This window comes from Schistocerca piceifrons, chromosome 8 (genome assembly GCF_021461385.2).
Source record: "Schistocerca piceifrons isolate TAMUIC-IGC-003096 chromosome 8, iqSchPice1.1, whole genome shotgun sequence".
Classification (NCBI taxonomy): Eukaryota; Metazoa; Arthropoda; class Insecta; order Orthoptera; family Acrididae; genus Schistocerca; species Schistocerca piceifrons.
In genome coordinates this window covers 391,474,908-391,492,852 of record NC_060145.1, presented here as the reverse complement: position 1 = coordinate 391,492,852, position 17,945 = coordinate 391,474,908, and the positions used below count along the sequence as shown (strand labels likewise).

Below are 17,945 nucleotides of genomic sequence, written 5' to 3'. Positions count from 1 at the left end.
AAAAACATACAACACAGCGAGTTTTTGATAATTATTCTACTGACTGATCTTTTGAGTTAATGTACTGTACCATCGAAGCTATTAGATTAAATCGTGTTAGAGTCTATAATTGGTTTTTTTATAAGTTCCTTCCTAACTGAAATTTCAGTACTTCAAAGGCTGAGTCAGGTGTTTCATTGGCATCCTGTGTCAAGATCGTGAAACCAGTTCCCCTGGACCAGCTGTTGTTAGTTTTTAGCGGTATTTTTTTAGCTGTTGTGGAGTCTTGCTGCGTTGCTCTTTCTGCCAGTACTTCATTTTGCAGGTGAGATTCATAACACGTGATTGTTTCGTTTCCATTGTGCAATGTAGGTTCTGCCACTTTCTTTATTTTACCAGGGTCATATTAATGGTTTGCTTCTTTATTAATGAGCTCGGTTTTCATACACACAGGATTCTTTTCGATTTCATGTAAGTATGTGGCTTTGAGCTCAGTGACACATTTAAGTTGCTAGTTCACATTTCCTGTATTGTATTTACGGTAACACATACACAAGTAAAGGCTGCTCACTTGCAAAATGCCTGAAGACGCCCTGGACAGTGGCGGGATACCAACCTGAATGTGCTCGCCATACGTCGTGACAGCCAGGAGTGATGTTCTGGTGTGTTTTTTCTTTTCGTAGCAGGACCCCTTTAGTTGCCTTCTACGGCATTCTTCTACTACAACGGTACGTCGACGATATTCTATGCCCCGTTTTGTTGCCCTTCATGCGAAACCATCCTTGTCTTACAAATCAGCAAAGTAATTCCTGCCTGCAGGCAGCGAGAGTTTCTACTGTCTCCATGCTTGCCAAACCATACGTTTGCCAGCAAGGTCGCCGGATCTCTCGCCAATCGAGAACATGTGGAGCATTATGAGCAAGGCCCTCCAACCAGCTCGGGATTTTGACCACCTAACTCGTCAATTGAACAGATTTCGGCACGCCATCTCTCAGGAGAACATCCAACAACTTTGTCAATCAGTGCCAAGCCGAATAACTGGACTAACGTGTTGTTGACTTGCTCAATTTGTGAAGATCTTTCTCTTGAATAACTCATCCATTTTTCTGAAACTGTTGTGATTTGAATGACTGTACATGTACATCACATCTAACGATTTCCGTCCTGTTCAGGTAACTCCTTTGTGGTGCGTCGGTTGTTTTTCGCCTTGGAGTATACATTCGTCCTTGTTGCACCTAAAGTCGGTTCTAGAAACTTTGCAAACAGCCTTTTAAAAGAAATTTTCCGTCTATCTTCAATCCTCTGCCAGTTCAGCTCATTCTGCATCTTCGTGACGCTCTCACGTGTACCATAGAAAGCTGTGATCATTTGTGGTGTCCTTCTCTCTACACATTCAATATCCACTGTTAGTCCTATTCGGTACAGGTCCCACACACTTGAGCAGTGATGGGTTGCACAAGTGTTTCGTTAATAATCACCTTTGTAAACCGCATTTTCTTTGATTTTTACCTCTGAATCGAAGTCTGTCACCTGCTTTACGAACGACTGAGCCTGTATGATCATTCTTCTACATATCCCTTCCAACAGTTACATCCAGGTATATTTATGAGTTGGCCAATTCCAACTGTGACGCATTGATAGTATAGCCATAAGATACTACGTTCTTTGTCTTTTGAAGTGCAAAATTTTACATTTCTAAAACTTTAAAGCAAGTTACCAGTCTTTGTACCAACTGGAAACCCTATCGAGATGTAATTGAATATTTTGCAGCTTTTTTCAGACAGATAACTGCATCATCTCCGAGTCATTTGACATGCGAACATATCTATGCTCTTTAACATGCAACTTACTTCTCATCCCCACAAACTCCCCAAACTGCATTTCGCTCACACCCACTAGTCCATCACTGTAAGTCATTCGTATCTATCCACTCCCATTTCCCTTCTTATTCTCTCATTCACCCCCATTGCCATTATCTCTTTGTGTCCCTGTATCACTGTCCTCTGACTCACAGCTACAATCTGTCCTACTACTATTGTCTCCCCTCACTTTCACTGTCTCCCTCTTGCTCTCTCTTGCTGCTACTATCTCATTCATTCCATCCAACCGCTGCATTCTTTTCTCGTTGTCACTAGCTCTCTCTTCCTGGTCGTTATCGTAGACTCTGTCTCTCATTACCACTGGCTCTCACACACTTCAACTTTCTCCATCTCTATTCCTCTCCTACTGGCACTGTTTCGTTCGCTCTTTTCCTAGCACTGTTCTGTCATTGTCAACTATGTTCCACTGGCACTGTGTCCCTCTCTTTTTCTCACTCTGGTATTCTCTCCCTCGCTCTTTCTATACGGCTGCCACTGTCTGCTATCTTCCAGTATTTCTTACTTTTCCGTCTCTTTCACACTGCCTCTGTCTGCTTCTCTCTCGGGAGAAAAAAGCGCGGATACGTTTCCATGCCAAAATTTTTTGGATGATTTTTAATGATGCTGAAGAAAGTGGAACGAGGTAGCTGGTACCCACTTCTCAGTCAGTCCTTTAATAAACAGGAGCATATTCGCCCATAGGATCGTCTTTCCGCTGATATCCTTCTTTTCCCTGCTACAGCAGGGCATGATAGTCATATGAAAAGAACTTAATGGCTCAGTAAAATTTTGATAGTTTACTTATGTCAAATCGAAGTAACATAACATTATATAATATTGCACCTGCTACGGATTTTATGTGCACAAACATTTTGCATTTACTTCAGTATTACAACAACACAGGGTTCCCAGAATCCTTCTTATGGTAACGGTTATACTTTACAGCATATTTCTCCATGCTGCGTCACTTTATTAATTATGTTTTCGCTTCACGCCGGATTTTACGTGCATATTTTAGTTGTGCAAGTAGGGTAACTTTGACCTCTGGATTTCAGAAACGGAAAGAGGTATTAATAAAGTTTTCACGGTTATTCTAGATGTGGAACTTAGGAATGTATTGCAAAAAAATCAACCATTTGCTGTGCATACCCGTCCTGGAATCCGCGGCTTGGTTTTGGTACCCAAAAACAATGTTTTTCGGGTTTCTCACAAACTGCCTATGAGCTAAATGGTGCATCCATAAGCCACTTAAGGCACACTGTAGGCTACATCTAATGAAAAAAGAACCAAGCGATTTGCTCCATTTGTCTAAGCTTGAGAAAGTGAGTAATATTCAAATTCTGATCCTTTACTGTATAATGATTACAGTAAGATGATCTCTCTGTTGGACGCTAACTAAATCACGTAACCCTGCTTTTTACCACTACCAGAATACGATGTATGATCCCCGGAAAAATCCCGTTATTATGGGCGGTGTTTTGGAAGATATTATGTAGCTCATGCTGTCACTTGCATACCGATAATAACAGTAATTTGTTTACATTAGTGCTTAATATTAACCGACAAGAAGCTCCGTAGACGCGGCTGCAGTGGGAACCTAGTTCACTCAGCTCACACTAGAGACTACTTTTTTCCTGGCGTTCTTGCTACATTCATCGTAAAAAGCACATTCGGAAATTAGCCTTCTATTACAGAAGTCGTCAGTATGCAGCGAACCACATAAGTGAATGGGACGTTATTTAGAAAAACAGTTTAATAAAAGTCATCTGAGTAGTGCACACGGTCCAGAAAATACGAGTATGTTCAACACTGAAGCCAATCATATATATGGCTGTACCTGTGGCAGACACTAGCAAATGATTAAAGTCTGAGCTAACTCAAGTGTGAGTCTGGTCCATCACTGGTGTACTCTTGCATGTGCCGAAATTTCGTACCAAACCAATCTTCGGACTCGAGAACACAAAAACAACAACAACAACAACCATTTATCTGAATAACATTATTATTCATTTCAAGCACATCTTTCCTAATCTAATTGTACATAATATCAAGACATTTCTACGCTTCAGAGTCGTAAGTTATTCCATGTGAAGTTAGAGACTACGTGAAATTCAGCCAACCACTCAGCCAGTAACATCAGGAGATTTTTGTTTTTTAAGTATCCAGTGCTGTGATACCACCAAACGGAAAAAGTGAAGGGTAGGGCAAGAGGACCGTACAACACCTGATCTCGGTCCTTTGGCGTAACAAAGTAACAGAAAGACCAAACAAGTTGTTGAAAATATCGCTACGTAAGGAGCAAAAACGTGGGTAGGAAACAAGACTAGGGAAACAAGTTGCTTGGAATAGATATGGACTTTGAAGTTGAGGCATCTCCAAGTTGGACCGTGTACCACATACCAACAAGAAGACAGGCTATGGGAATCGATAAATGATTAGTAGATACCATGGAGACGAAAGATTTAAAAAGTTGTGTCCATCTCGAAAGGATGGACGATAGCCAAGAGCCAAAGAAAGAGTGGAGCCCAGAGGACAGAAGAAAGCGATGTCGACCTAGAGGGAGCCCGGGCCGAGATGTCCCGGATGCAACGGATACCAGAGGACTATAAGAAGGAGATTGGCACTATCAGAGCAGGTGGAATGCGGGAAAGGAGCCATAGAGTACTCGCAATATGATGATGATCGTCATTAGAATGAGTCCTCAATCATGGCTGGTCCGATTATATACCTTTCGTGCCGCGTCATGTAACTGCAACGTTAGCACGCAGCGTGAAGTGTCGTGGTGGTCAGTGTTCACAATGATTTGTACATGCCGACGTATCAGATGCAGCAGCCAGTCTACGTGGCTGTAGTAAAGTGTTTAATCTTTGCGAGAGTCTCAGTTGGGGTATTTCTCAGTACTCTGCTATTTGCACTAATATACGTAATGACATCACAACGACAGCTTAAAAACCAGTTTGTCGTGTACCCGTTTCTGTCAATATGCACATAAAACAGAGAGTTTCTCGTTTTTCTCAATCCATCGCTGCTGTCCTCCTTTGAAAACGACTACGACGAAATTTAGGGATGTGCTTCATTTATGGCTGAGCGGTTCTAGGCGCTACAGCCTGGAACCGCGTGACCGCTACGGTCGCAGGTTCGAATCCTGCCTCGGGCATGGATGTGTGTAATGTCCTTAAGTTAGTTAGGTATAAGTAGTTCAAGTTCTAGGGGACTGATGACCTCAGAAGTTAAGTTCCATAGTGCTCAGAGCCATTTGAACCATTTTGCTTCATTTAAGAAAACGTAAGAAAGGCGTTTTGGAGTTAAAAATGTCGTCGAAGCTGAAGTCATTAGCGTTCGAACACCAATCCGTACGGCTGGAACAGGGAAACGGCCACGGTCATTTTGATGGAATGACCGCGGCATTCACCTGAGGTTCTTTGATGAAACTGCGAACAATGTACTTTTGAACACGTTTTCCGAAAACTGTCGTGAACAGCTAGTTCGACAGCTCACAAGCAACGGAAATACACTCCTGGAAATGGAAAAAAGAACACATTGACACCGGTGTGTCAGACCCACCATACTTGCTCCGGACACTGCGAGAGGGCTGTACAAGCAATGATCACACGCACGGCACAGCGGACACACCAGGAACCGCGGTGTTGGCCGTCGAATGGCGCTAGCTGCGCAGCATTTGTGCACCGCCGCCGTCAGTGTCAGCCAGTTTGCCGTGGCATACGGAGCTCCATCGCAGTCTTTAACACTGGTAGCATGCCGCGACAGCGTGGACGTGAACCGTATGTGCAGTTGACGGACTTTGAGCGAGGGCGTATAGTGGGCATGCGGGAGGCCGGGTGGACGTACCGCCGAATTGCTCAACACGTGGGGCGTGAGGTCTCCACAGTACATCGATGTTGTTGCCAGTGGTCGGCGGAAGGTGCACGTGCCCGTCGACCTGGGACCGGACCGCAGCGACGCACGGATGCACGCCAAGACCGTAGGATCCTACGCAGTGCCGTAGGGGACCGCACCGCCACTTCCCAGCAAATTAGGGACACTGTTGCTCCTGGGGTATCGGCGAGGACCATTCGCAACCGTCTCCATGAAGCTGGGCTACGGTCCCGCACACCGCTAGGCCGTCTTCCGCTCACGCCCCAACAACGTGCAGCCCGCCTCCAGTGGTGTCGCGACAGGCGTGAATGGAGGGACGAATGGAGACGTGTCGTCTTCAGCGATGAGAGTCGCTTCTGCCTTGGTGCCAATGATGGTCGTATGCGTGTTTGGCGCCGTGCAGGTGAGCGCCACAATCAGGACTGCATACGGCCGAGGCACACAGGGCCAACACCCGGCATCATGGTGTGGGAAGCGATCTCCTACACTGGCCGTACACCACTGGTGATCGTCGAGGGGACACTGAATAGTGCACGGTACATCCAAACCGTCATCGAACCCATCGTTCTACCATTCCTAGACCGGCAAGGGAACTTGCTGTTCCAACAGGACAATGCACGTCCGCATGTATCCCGTGCCACCCAACGTGCTCTAGAAGGTGTAAGTCAACTACCCTGGCCAGCAAGATCTCCGGATCTGTCCCCCATTGAGCATGTTTGGGACTGGATGAAGCGTCGTCTCACGTCGTCTGCACGTCCAGCACGAACGCTGGTCCAACTGAGGCGCCAGGTGGAAATGGCATGGCAAGCCGTTCCACAGGACTACATCCAGCATCTCTACGATCGTCTCCATGGGAGAATAGCAGCCTGCATTGCTGCGAAAGGTGGATATACACTGTACTAGTGCCGACATTGTGCATGCTCTGTTGCCTGTGTCTATGTGCCCGTGGTTCTGTCAGTGTGATCATGTGATGTATCTGACCCCAGGAATGTGTCAATAAAGTTTCCCCTTCCTGGGACAATGAATTCACGGTGTTCTTATTTCAATTTCCAGGAGTGTATTTTAGACCCTGTAGATACAAACAGTGCTGACCTTATCCGCGGTGTCGATGTAGAGACAGTGTAAGTAGGCTGTTTAGGTTTTTTTATTGGTAACGCCACCTCTGTATGAAAATCACTGGCTATGCTGTGTGCAGTCTGTGGCTGCTTTGCATTGTTGTAATACTCGCCATTGTAGTGTTAGGCAGCTGGCTGTGAACAGCGCGTAGCGTTGCGCAGTTGGAGGTGAGCCGCCAGCAGTGGTGGATGTGGGGAGAGAGATGGCGGAGGTTTGCAATTTGTCATGAACTGATATATATATTATGACTTGTGATGATATTAAGGTAAATACATTGTTTGTTCTCTATTAATATCTTTCATTTGCTAACTATCCCTATCAGTAGTTAGTGCCTTTAGTAGTTTGAATCTTTTATTTAGCTGGCAGTAGTGGCGCTTGCTGTATTGCAGTAGCTTGAGCAGCGAAGATTTTTGTGAGGTAAGTGATTTGTGAAAGGTATAGTTTAATGTTAGTCAGGGCCATTCTTTTGTAGGGAATTTTGAAAGTCAGATTGCGTTGCGCTAACAAAGTATTGTGTGTCAGGTTAAGCACAGTCCTATATAAATTGTTCAAAGGGGATGTTTCATGCTTTGGTTTGCGTAATTGCTTATTTCATTTGATATCTGGTTTCCAGCTGTGTTGCAGCATTGCTTTTATAAAATGAAATGCATTTGCTAATGTGAACACTTTCTGTCAACAGATCTATTAAATAATTATTTTATGATCCACGTTCTTTAAAAAAGGAGCACTTGGAAAGGAAAGTACAATAAGAAGGAACTAGTAACAGTAACACATAATTTTCTTTTCAAGTACATGGTAATATTTCTTTTTACAATCAGTTGTTGTGGTGCACCACTTTAATTAGTTAGACATTAAGATGTGATTATACATTTCCCTTATCTGCATTGTTATCTTTAGTGTACTATTTTTTCTGCTTGAGCTATGTCATGTTTAGGTATAAGTTGCTGCTGTTTGCCAGGCATAGTGTTATTGAATTTGACTTTTGCTAATTTATGCTGCTAGCTTTGCCAATTTGCATTTTTTTTGCATTGCTGTTTGTGTTGATTTGTTATGTGATGCTGCATTGCCTCGTCCCTTAGTTTAGCATCTGAGCTCAGTAGATTTAAGTTAGCTTAAGAGGGGGTAGACTATATGAGAAACTGACTATGGAGAATAGGTAAAGGATGCATTGCGAAGTTATATAAAAAGGATTTGGGCCCAAATGAGTATTGTACAATCAGAAATAATTATTTTGAAAGAAATATGAACAGAATACAGAAAGCAGGCTTAGATAGGACTTTTTGGAAATAAATAATGAGGTAAGACATATGTGAAATAAATACAGAAAGCATGCTTGGATAAGATTTTTTTGGTGGAAGCAAAGGTTGAAATAAGACGAAAGATCTATGGAATGAAGTTTTGGGATGGACTGCAGTACCAAATGTTACACTGAAAACGAACCCTGTCCTTTCCTTTTGTGTTATCCCACTATGTGTTTGTGTACCCTTGTGTATTTGTTTTCTTCCTGTCTCTGTGTAGTTTCATAGAATTTTTTTCTCTTTTAATATTAAGCTACATTCACTATGATGAGGAATACTGTTATCCTCAAATATAATTGGCATTAATGATATGTTATTTACTTTGTAAAGATGTTAGACATTATTAATTCTGTTCTGTTCAATGCTCATGTGTGAAGTTGATGTTTCAAAAGTTATTGTGATCCTTTATGTATGTACTCATGTCATAATTCCTGGAACACTGACGTATATGTTATTTCGATTCTTTTGTAAAGCCTGTACTACAAATGTTATCTGTATTATTATGTTCTTTAATGATGTATTTTGTACCTTTGTTATTGTATTTTTATGTTACAAAATTGTAATTGTCACCAGTTCATGATATTATTAGCTTGTTAGTTACATTTCACTGCACACGTTTCTGTTGGTCATAGTATATGCACAATATGTGAGAAGTAGGGACTGTTAGTGTTTGCACGTGTGTTAATGATTCAGCAAGGGACTGGATAACAGCATTGCTGGTTCTAAGGACAATTCCAAAAACTTTGTGAGCGCACAAGTGGTGGTTATGGACTTGCTACATTATCCGCAAGACTCTTCAGTGGTGATTGTGCACCTGCACAGTCACAACAGATGGCTGCTGGCTATCTCTACAAGGACTACAGTGGGTCTACATCTTTGATGATCCATCAATATCCTTATTTCTACAAGGACTGCAGTGGGTCTGCACCTCTGATGGCCCACCAATACCGTAATCTCTACCAGGACTACAGTGGGTTTGCTCTGTGATGACCTACCTACCAATATTCTTCAAAACGTCGACTGACTCTGCTGTGGGTTTACTCTGTTGTGGCCCATTACCTGTCTGCATGTCGAATCAGCACTGTATTTCCTTTGGAAGGACAACACTACTTCTTCAAGACTGCATGGAAATCCGCTACTTCTGTGTGCATTTTCTTTTACTGCTCAAACTTTGAGAAAAACTCTGCATTTTTACTGAACAATCTGGACTGTCTTTATGGACTGTGAGAAATTTTAGCTTTTCATCAACATTGTATCAATAAGTGTGTGCATTTTATATCTTTGTTACTGTAATTGTGATAAATTTTTGTCAAATCTGTATTGGCCAGTGCCCAACACCATTTGTAAAAATTTTTGTGGGGAGCATGGGGGCTATGTAAGTAGGCTGTTTAGGTTTTTTTATTGGTAACGCCACCTCTGTATGAAAATCACTGGCTATGCTGTGTGCAGTCTGTGGCTGCTTTGCATTGTTGTAATACTCGCCATTGTAGTGTTAGGCAGCTGGCTGTGAACAGCGCGTAGCGTTGCGCAGTTGGAGGTGAGCCGCCAGCAGTGGTGGATGTGGGGAGAGAGATGGCGGAGGTTTGCAATTTGTCATGAACTGATATATATATTATGACTTGTGATGATATTAAGGTAAATACATTGTTTGTTCTCTATTAATATCTTTCATTTGCTAATTATCCCTATCAGTAGTTAGTGCCTTTAGTAGTTTGAATCTTTTATTTAGCTGGCAGTAGTGGCGCTTGCTGTATTGCAGTAGCTTGAGCAGCGAAGATTTTTGTGAGGTAAGTGATTTGTGAAAGGTATAGTTTAATGTTAGTCAGGGCCATTCTTTTGTAGGGAATTTTGAAAGTCAGATTGCGTTGCGCTAACAAAGTATTGTGTGTCAGGTTAAGCACAGTCCTATATAAATTGTTCAAAGGGGATGTTTCAACAGGTATTAGTAATCATGATGTCATCATTTCAACTGTGTTTACTTAAGTTAATAAATCCGTCGAGAAGGGTAGGGGAGTATTTTTTCTACAAAAAGTTGAGAAGTAGTCGTTAGCAACCCACTTAAACAATGAGTGCACATCATTTAACTCCAATATGATGGACGTAGAGGTTTTGTAATCAAAGTCTGAATTGATTGTAAATCGCGCTCCGGAGACATACGCGCAAAGTAACTGGATTATGGAAGGAAAGTACCCCCCGGGCATTAATATTCAAATTTGGAAAAACGTAAGGAAACAGTGACTGTTGCACTCTCGGTTCAAAAGAGAATGGGCAAAATGACGATAGGCAAAAGCTACTAGAGATCTGTGCAGTTGTAAAAAGATCGATGCGCGAAGCATGTAACAATTACCACCGTCATACCTTAGCAAAGGATCTAGCCGAGAACCCGAGAAAATACCCTCCACCACACACCAGATACGAAATCGAGTTAATATTGAAATCTCATCCAGTTGCAGGCTAAGTCGAAAGGGTCAGGTCTATACCTCATTGGGAAGTAAGTTTAAAACGCATTCCGAAATTTGCACCAAAACAAGCAAAATAACGACTTAATAAAAACTTGTCAAAAGCGCTAGTGAATCCTGTGTGTAGAAGGGTAAAAGAACTGACTCGTAGAATTACAGGCCAATATTCTTAACATTGGTTGGCTCAAATGGCTCTGAGTACTATGGGACTTAACTGCTGAGGTCATTAGTCACCTAGAACTTAGAACTACTTAAACCTAACTAACCTAAGGACATCACACACATCCATGCCCGAGGCAGGATTCGAACCTGCGACCGTAGCGGTCGCGCGGTTCCAGAATGTAGCGCCTAGAACCGCTCGGCCACTCCGGCCGGCTTAACATTGGTTCACTGCAGGATTCTTGAACAAATTCTCAGTTCATACATAACGAAACAGAACAGCTTTTTTCTGCAAATCAGCGCGGTTTTAGAAACCATCGCTCTTTTGAAGTTCAGCTTTCCCTTTTCTCACATTATACCCTGCGAACTATGGATGGAGAACAACAGGCAGATTCCATATTCCTGCCCCACTGCAGACTATTAACGAAGGTACTAGCATACAAAATAGGTTTCCAGATACGTGAGTGGCTCGAAGACTTCATACGAAATACAACACAGCACGTTGTCCCCGTCGGCGAGTGTTCATCAGAGACAAGGGTATTGTCCATAGTTTCCCAGGGAGGAATGATAGGACCGCTGTTATTCTATATACGCATAAATGATCTAAGGGCAGGGTGAGCAGCAATTTGCGTCTGTTTGCCGATGACGCTAGGGTTACGGGAAGGTGTCGTCGTTGAATCACTGTGTGAGAACACAAGACGACTTAGACAAAATTTCTAATTGATGTAATGAATCGTAGCCAGCTCTAAATGTAGAGGAATGTATGAGCATGAAAAACAATCCCGTAACACTCGAATACAGCATTATTAGTCTGCTACTTGACAAAGTCACGTCGATTACACATCTAGTCTTACCATTGCAAAGTGAAATGGAACGAGAATGCAAGGATTATAATGGAGAAAGCGAATGGTCGACTTCGGCTTATTGAGAGAGTTTTAAGAAAATGTGGTTCATCTGTAATGGAAACTGCATATAGAACACTAGTGGGACCCATTGCTGAGCACTGCTCGAGTATTTGAGACTCCCACCAGGTCGGATTGAAGGAAGACATCGAAGCAATTGAGAGATGGGCTGCTATATTTGTCGTCAGCAGGTTCGATCAACACGCAAGTATTACGGAGATGCTTCAGGAATTCAAATGGCAACTCCCGGTGGGAAAGTGACGTTCTTTTCGAGAAATGCCATTGAGAAAATTTAGAGAATAGCATCTGAAGTTGGCTGCAGAAAGATCCTACTGCCGCCAACGTTCATTTCGCGTAAGGACCACGAGCATAAGATAAGAGAAATTAGGGCTCGTGGAGGCATATAGAAAGTCGCTTTACCCTCGCTCTGTTTGCAAGGACGGGAAGTGAAACAATTAGCAGCAGTACAACGTACACTCCGCCACGCACAGTGCGGTGGCTCGTGAAGTATGTATGTAGATATACAGTACATGTAGATGTAAATAGGGTTATACCTACACATTTTGAACATCGCTGCTCCTACGCTAGGATTCAGTGCCTTAATCACTGTGCCATCCCGTAGAGATACTGAAACACTTTCTGCTAAACTTTTACTTAATGCCACGGTGATAAAAATATTTCTTTTCTACCTCTCCGTCAGAAAATCCACATAGTTTCTTCGCTCTTTACTTTTCTCCGCCTTTTCCTCTCTTGATCTTCATTCTAGTTCACCTCATCTTAGCCGCCATGTTCTTCCTCGACATTTTTGTTATATCCGTTTTCTTCGATTTTACTATACTTTGTATTAGTCGTATCCGTGGATCCACTGTAGAGTGCTTTCTAGCGCATTTAAAAATGTCAGAGATGTACATTTAATTTAATTTAGGCGCAAAGCAGTGAAATGTCATCAGATTATTGTTTTACAGTGCTCATTCTAATTATGCATTAACTTAAAACATTAAATTTCGTTGGTTCTGTGAAGATACTCTTCAGTGAGTTGGGAGCAGTTGCCCAACAAAAAATTCTTATATTTGTCTTAATGTCCAATACATTACCTAAAAGACATTTAATGTGCTGTGGTAGGTTGTTGAATGTGCGTGTACAAATTTTAATCCTTTGATGGTTTTGTAGAGGTTATTTTTGGTCCTTGTGTGATACTCATGCTTTTCAATACCTTCTATGAAAAGAGAAATATTGTTAGTGACAAAGGACATTAATGAAGATCTGTATTGTGATAAAGTTGACAAAGTACCCAGTTTCTTGAAGAGGTCTCTGCAGAATATTCTTGAATTAACACCAGATGTAATACTTATAAAGCGCTTCTGTATTGTGAAAATACTATCACTGTAACTTGAATTTCGCCAGAGAATGATTTCATAACCCATTTGTGAATGGAAATTTGGAAAATAAACTAGTTCCTTAATTTTTTTGGTAATCGCCTACAGCAGTATCCAGGCGTACTGCAAACGCAGCGCTTCATTAATTCTATACTGTGAGTTCTGTCTCTCCTTCACCCTTGTTTATTTCTACAGTGGTGGGCAGCTCATAGCTACTGTTATTATTATTATTGTTATTGTAGTTTTAATATTACTCATGCTAAATTTAACTGTTTCATTAATGGATAAAATGCTACTGATACTCGTCGGATTAAAAAAGGACATATGTACTGGACGCCTTCTTTCTCTTCCAATGTTCAACATGTATGTCGAGAACCAATGAAGGGAGTAAAATAAAAATACAAAAACGGAACTAAAATTGAAAGTGAATGGGAATCAATTTTGTCATTCACTGATGATCTAGGCACTCTTTGCAAGCGAGGAAGAATTGCTGGCGTGCTGAACGCAATTAACAGTCCACTATGCAAAGAATATAGATCTGGAGTAAACAAAGGAAGTAAAAGACAAAGTGAAGGAATTCTGCTGCCTTGGAACCACAATGCTTGTCGGATGAAGCAAGGATGATGTAACAAGTAGACTAGCTCAGGCAGAGAGAGTTTCTCGCCAAAACAATTCTATTACAACGAAACATAGGCGTCTAACTCGAGCAAGAAATGTTCGAGCTCGTACGACTGGAGCAGCAGACTGTATGGAAGTGACTCTTGTACTGTAGATAAAGTGGAAAGAGAAAAATCGACGCAGCTGATATATAATGTCACAGAAGGGGACTGAAAACACAGTGAACTGACAAGTTAAGAAATGAAATACTCCTCTGAATCGGCGAGGAAAGAAATGTATGGAAAACGTTGACAAGGGAAGTGCGTGTACTCGAACGCGCAGAAACTCACGAAATTATTATTACAACATAAATCGCTCATACCAATAACTGTGGTTTGAGCCATTCGCGAGCAAAACTACGCAGCTTACTACGAGAGACCTGTGAATGATCCCCTATTCAAGGTCTCCAAGCGGAACTTTGGAAGCGAGAAGAAACAAGATATTGATATAAATACTATCAAAAATACACCAAATAGGACAGCAAAATATTGGCTGTTTCTTGATATGTACTTTTTACGTAATATAAACGCTATGTGAGAAGGATCGTTGATTTTGTAAGACTTCCATGTAAAAAACCACAAGTAAAGTTGTCAGACTTCACTCTGTCCTATACAGTCAACTTTCTGCACAGAAATACACGCTTATGTTATAGTACGGTTGCGATATTGACATACCGATATCCTCGTTTGAATATGTAATTAGTGTGGCGATTGCTAGTGGACTGCTTGAATGCAAAAGTGAATTTGAAAAAGTGGGTTTAGTCAGATGTATACTGTTCCACTTTGCTTTAACCGCTTCATTGAAATCCCATTCTTGCAGATTGAATGGTTGTGCAACACTATCAGGTCAGTAGAAATAGTTTTTTGTTCAGATAGGGTAAATATTTTAATCGGGGTGGGGGCGGGAATAAGATTCGACTTTGAAATATGTCTTTCTTGTCTTGTTATACCGATATTTTGTTTCTTTCCTCTCCTAGATCTTGAATAGGTTATTATTCAAATGGTAAGATGCTCAGTTTTGCACGCGAATGGCTCATACCATTGTTTTTGGGATAAACGATTTATATTCTAAGGATACTTGCGTGTGGTTCTTAGTGCTCTAGGCCATGCACTTCCCTTGGGAGGATGAGACAGGGTAACTGGTCATGTATTAAAACCTCAGGGAATAACTAGCGTGGTAATAGAAGAAGTCATAGACGGCAAACCTTGCTGGAGATGTAGAATATACACAACAAACAACTGCAGATGCTGGACGAAGGTGCTGCACTGGTGCGAAGAGACTGGCACAGAAGAAGAAGTCGCATGAGAAAAAGTCTTGTCACACCGCAACAAACCAGTCAGAAGACTGGTGAGCCAAAGTAATGGAGTTGAAGAGTAACGAAGTAATTCCTTCCTAGAATAGGAGTATCCCATCTATTAGGTCTACGACTTTGCTTCCGCCGTTTTGTGATAGACGGCAGTAGCGGCAAGTGGGGTTCAGGTGGTTGGTAATAGGTGTAATACAATCAGCTTAGGCATCTGTAAACATACCATAAAAATATTAGTCGATTTGTGATTGCATCATAAGGTTATTCTCGATTAAGTACGTCAACTTACGTACCCATTTCTCGCCATTTTCGGGAAGTTTTAATTTTCTGCTTTAATATGAAGAAATCTGCGGCTGTGGCTCTTAAAATGCTGGGTAAGACCAATGGTTAGAGATCTATTAGTGGAAGAACGTACAGAGAATGTTTTCAACGCCTTAAGAACGGTGATTTTGATGTCGAAGACCGGCATGGCGGGGAAGACAGAACGTCTTCGTAGCTATTGAAAAGGACGAAGACAGTCACAGGACATCATTATCGAAAGGAACTGATGTGTCCGAGCCCAGCACTGAAACACAAATGGCCACAATACAGCGATAGACACGTAGAGGTCATTTTGCAGCAGGTCAGTGCTCGACCCCATGCCGCAAAACCCGTCAAAATATACATGGAAACGTTGAAATAAGAAGTCCTATCCCTCCTGCGGTATTCTCCATACGTTGCTCTCTCTAACTTCCAAATTTTTCGATCATTGGCATACAGTCTGGCTGATCAGCACTTCCGATCATATGAATCGATTCATGGATCCCCACAAAAGACGCCCAGTCTTCCGCCACGGGATTCGCGTGCAAGATGGGAGAATGTAGTGGCCAGCGATGGTGTAATACCTCGGTTCAGTTTACAGTGATAAAAGCTATAGAAAGAATAATTTAAAATTAAGAACACACCTCGCTTCAGTTTACAGGATAAAAGCTATGGAAAGAATAATTTAAAATTGAGAACAGAATTTTTAGACGGGAAAATAGTGTAGAATCAGAGATCGGTAATTGCAGATCAAAATTATAGTATATCAGCAAAACGTACAGCAAAACCACGGAAGCTCCGTCATGGAGAAAGCAGTGACGTTAAACTCCTGTGATGAAAAACCTATAAAAAAGCCTGATCGTCATTATTGCCGCCCTTTTTTCCTTGATTGTTTCGTTAAAGGGCGGGGAACCCGTGTCAGTCAACGAGACAATAATTAGATTGGACTTTATCGTGTTAAGATTCACTATAAACTGTTAGATTATTACGGAGATTAAAAGTGATGTAGTGTACGATCTCTGACTGTTGGTAGCAACGGAGTATTAAGGGGATTTTAGGACTTTAGTGCTAGATTGGAACTTTACGGACATATTGACGACAGAAACTCAAATTATCTGCTGATACGGGTGAATTCAGAGGTACCGGTATTCAGATATTAACGTGTGGACTTTTGAAAGTGTCGTGTGCCGTTATTTGCGAATCTGGACGTAGAGCGCGTGCATATCGGCATTTGCAGATATATAGATTCCTCCAGACTAGGAGCATATTAAATAGACCATCATCCATCACCATCTTAATCCTTGAATATAGAGTGAAATAAAATAGTGTTGTACTTATTTCACTTACCCAGTACTAATCAGTGAAGGTTTTACGGAACCAAAGCTATTCAGCAGAAAGTCAGCACCTTCTAGCGGAAAGCGAAGGCATTAAGTAACACGCTAACTGAAGTGAACGTTTACGTGTTTTACAGACTGCTTAATATGTGACTCTTTGACGTCCCCACTCCCTCCGAAAGGTGGCGCAGGCTGTCTTAATCATAAAAGTGGAGAGTTTTAGCCAAGCAAATTACTAAATAAAAACGATACTTACAAGACTCGTAGTAATAGTAAAACACAAGGCCTGCACCTCATCGGAGAGTCGTCGCTGTCACGTCGGGAAGTAAAGCCGGAAAACCTACCGACGACACGTATCTACGAGCAGACGTCGACGTGGAGTACCTAAAAGCGGAACCACAAGAGAGTTGGGGTCCTCTCCCACCCCCGCCCGCTGCCGCACCTGTATTCCCACGTCCCACCTGCTCTCCATCTCTCCCCTCTCCACACCCTCTCCGTAGATGGCTTCCTCCAGGTCCCCCTCCCTGATGATGCCCTCCTCCCCTCCATCTACCCCTCCTACCAACTTTGATCCTCCCTCCCTCTTCCTGTGTTTGTTCCTTTGGGCACCCTCCCTCCCTTCTCTCCCCCTTCCCTCCCTCCTCCCTTTCTCCCCACTCCTCCCCCAGACTTCCCCTCCAGCCCTTCCTCCATCTCCTACTTCCGTCTCCTCCGCCATTGGCATCCTTGCTCACCCCCCTCCCTCTCACTCCCCCTTCTTCCCCTCTTGGCAGGTCCCCGGACTTGTACATGCTCTGTGGACATTCGCGCGCCGGAGATCATCGCCATCAGTTTCGCGTGTGTGTGCCGTCGTTTTGTGTTTTTAGTGTCCGCCGTCACGCTCATACGTTCACTTGTGCCATCGGATTCATCAGTGTTATGTGCGCTGTGTCAACATGTTTTCGGTGTCGTTATCGTCGAGTGTGAACGGTTCCGTGTTTTATTGTATTTCTGTGTCCGTTATTTTTGACCGTCACTGCATTTATTCTGAATCTCCATTCTGTGTTATATCATTGTCAACTCTGTGGCTGAAGAGCGGCGTAGCATGCCGCTGACAGCCTACCTGATTGTAAAGGTATGAAAATAACAATAAAGGAAAAAAACAAAGAGTTGGGGATGCTTCAATGGGCAATACTATGCATTTTTTTTTGTAAGTTTTTCACAATAAAGCCCCGAACCTCGAGAAAAAATGGCGGAAGCTAAGTTGTAGATCTAGTAGCAACGGACAGTCGAGTTAGGGCAGACGTTCACTGGGACATCTTGGCTCAGTAGAGCAGTCAGCAGG

General features: G+C 42.5%; 1 protein-coding gene across 1 annotated transcript in view; it reads right to left on the bottom strand.

The window, feature by feature from the left end:
• Window positions 1-17,945, bottom strand: part of LOC124711355 (glucose dehydrogenase [FAD, quinone]-like) — a 108,171-nt gene that overhangs the window by 71,801 nt on the left and 18,425 nt on the right. The gene's annotated exons all lie outside the window — the stretch shown is intronic.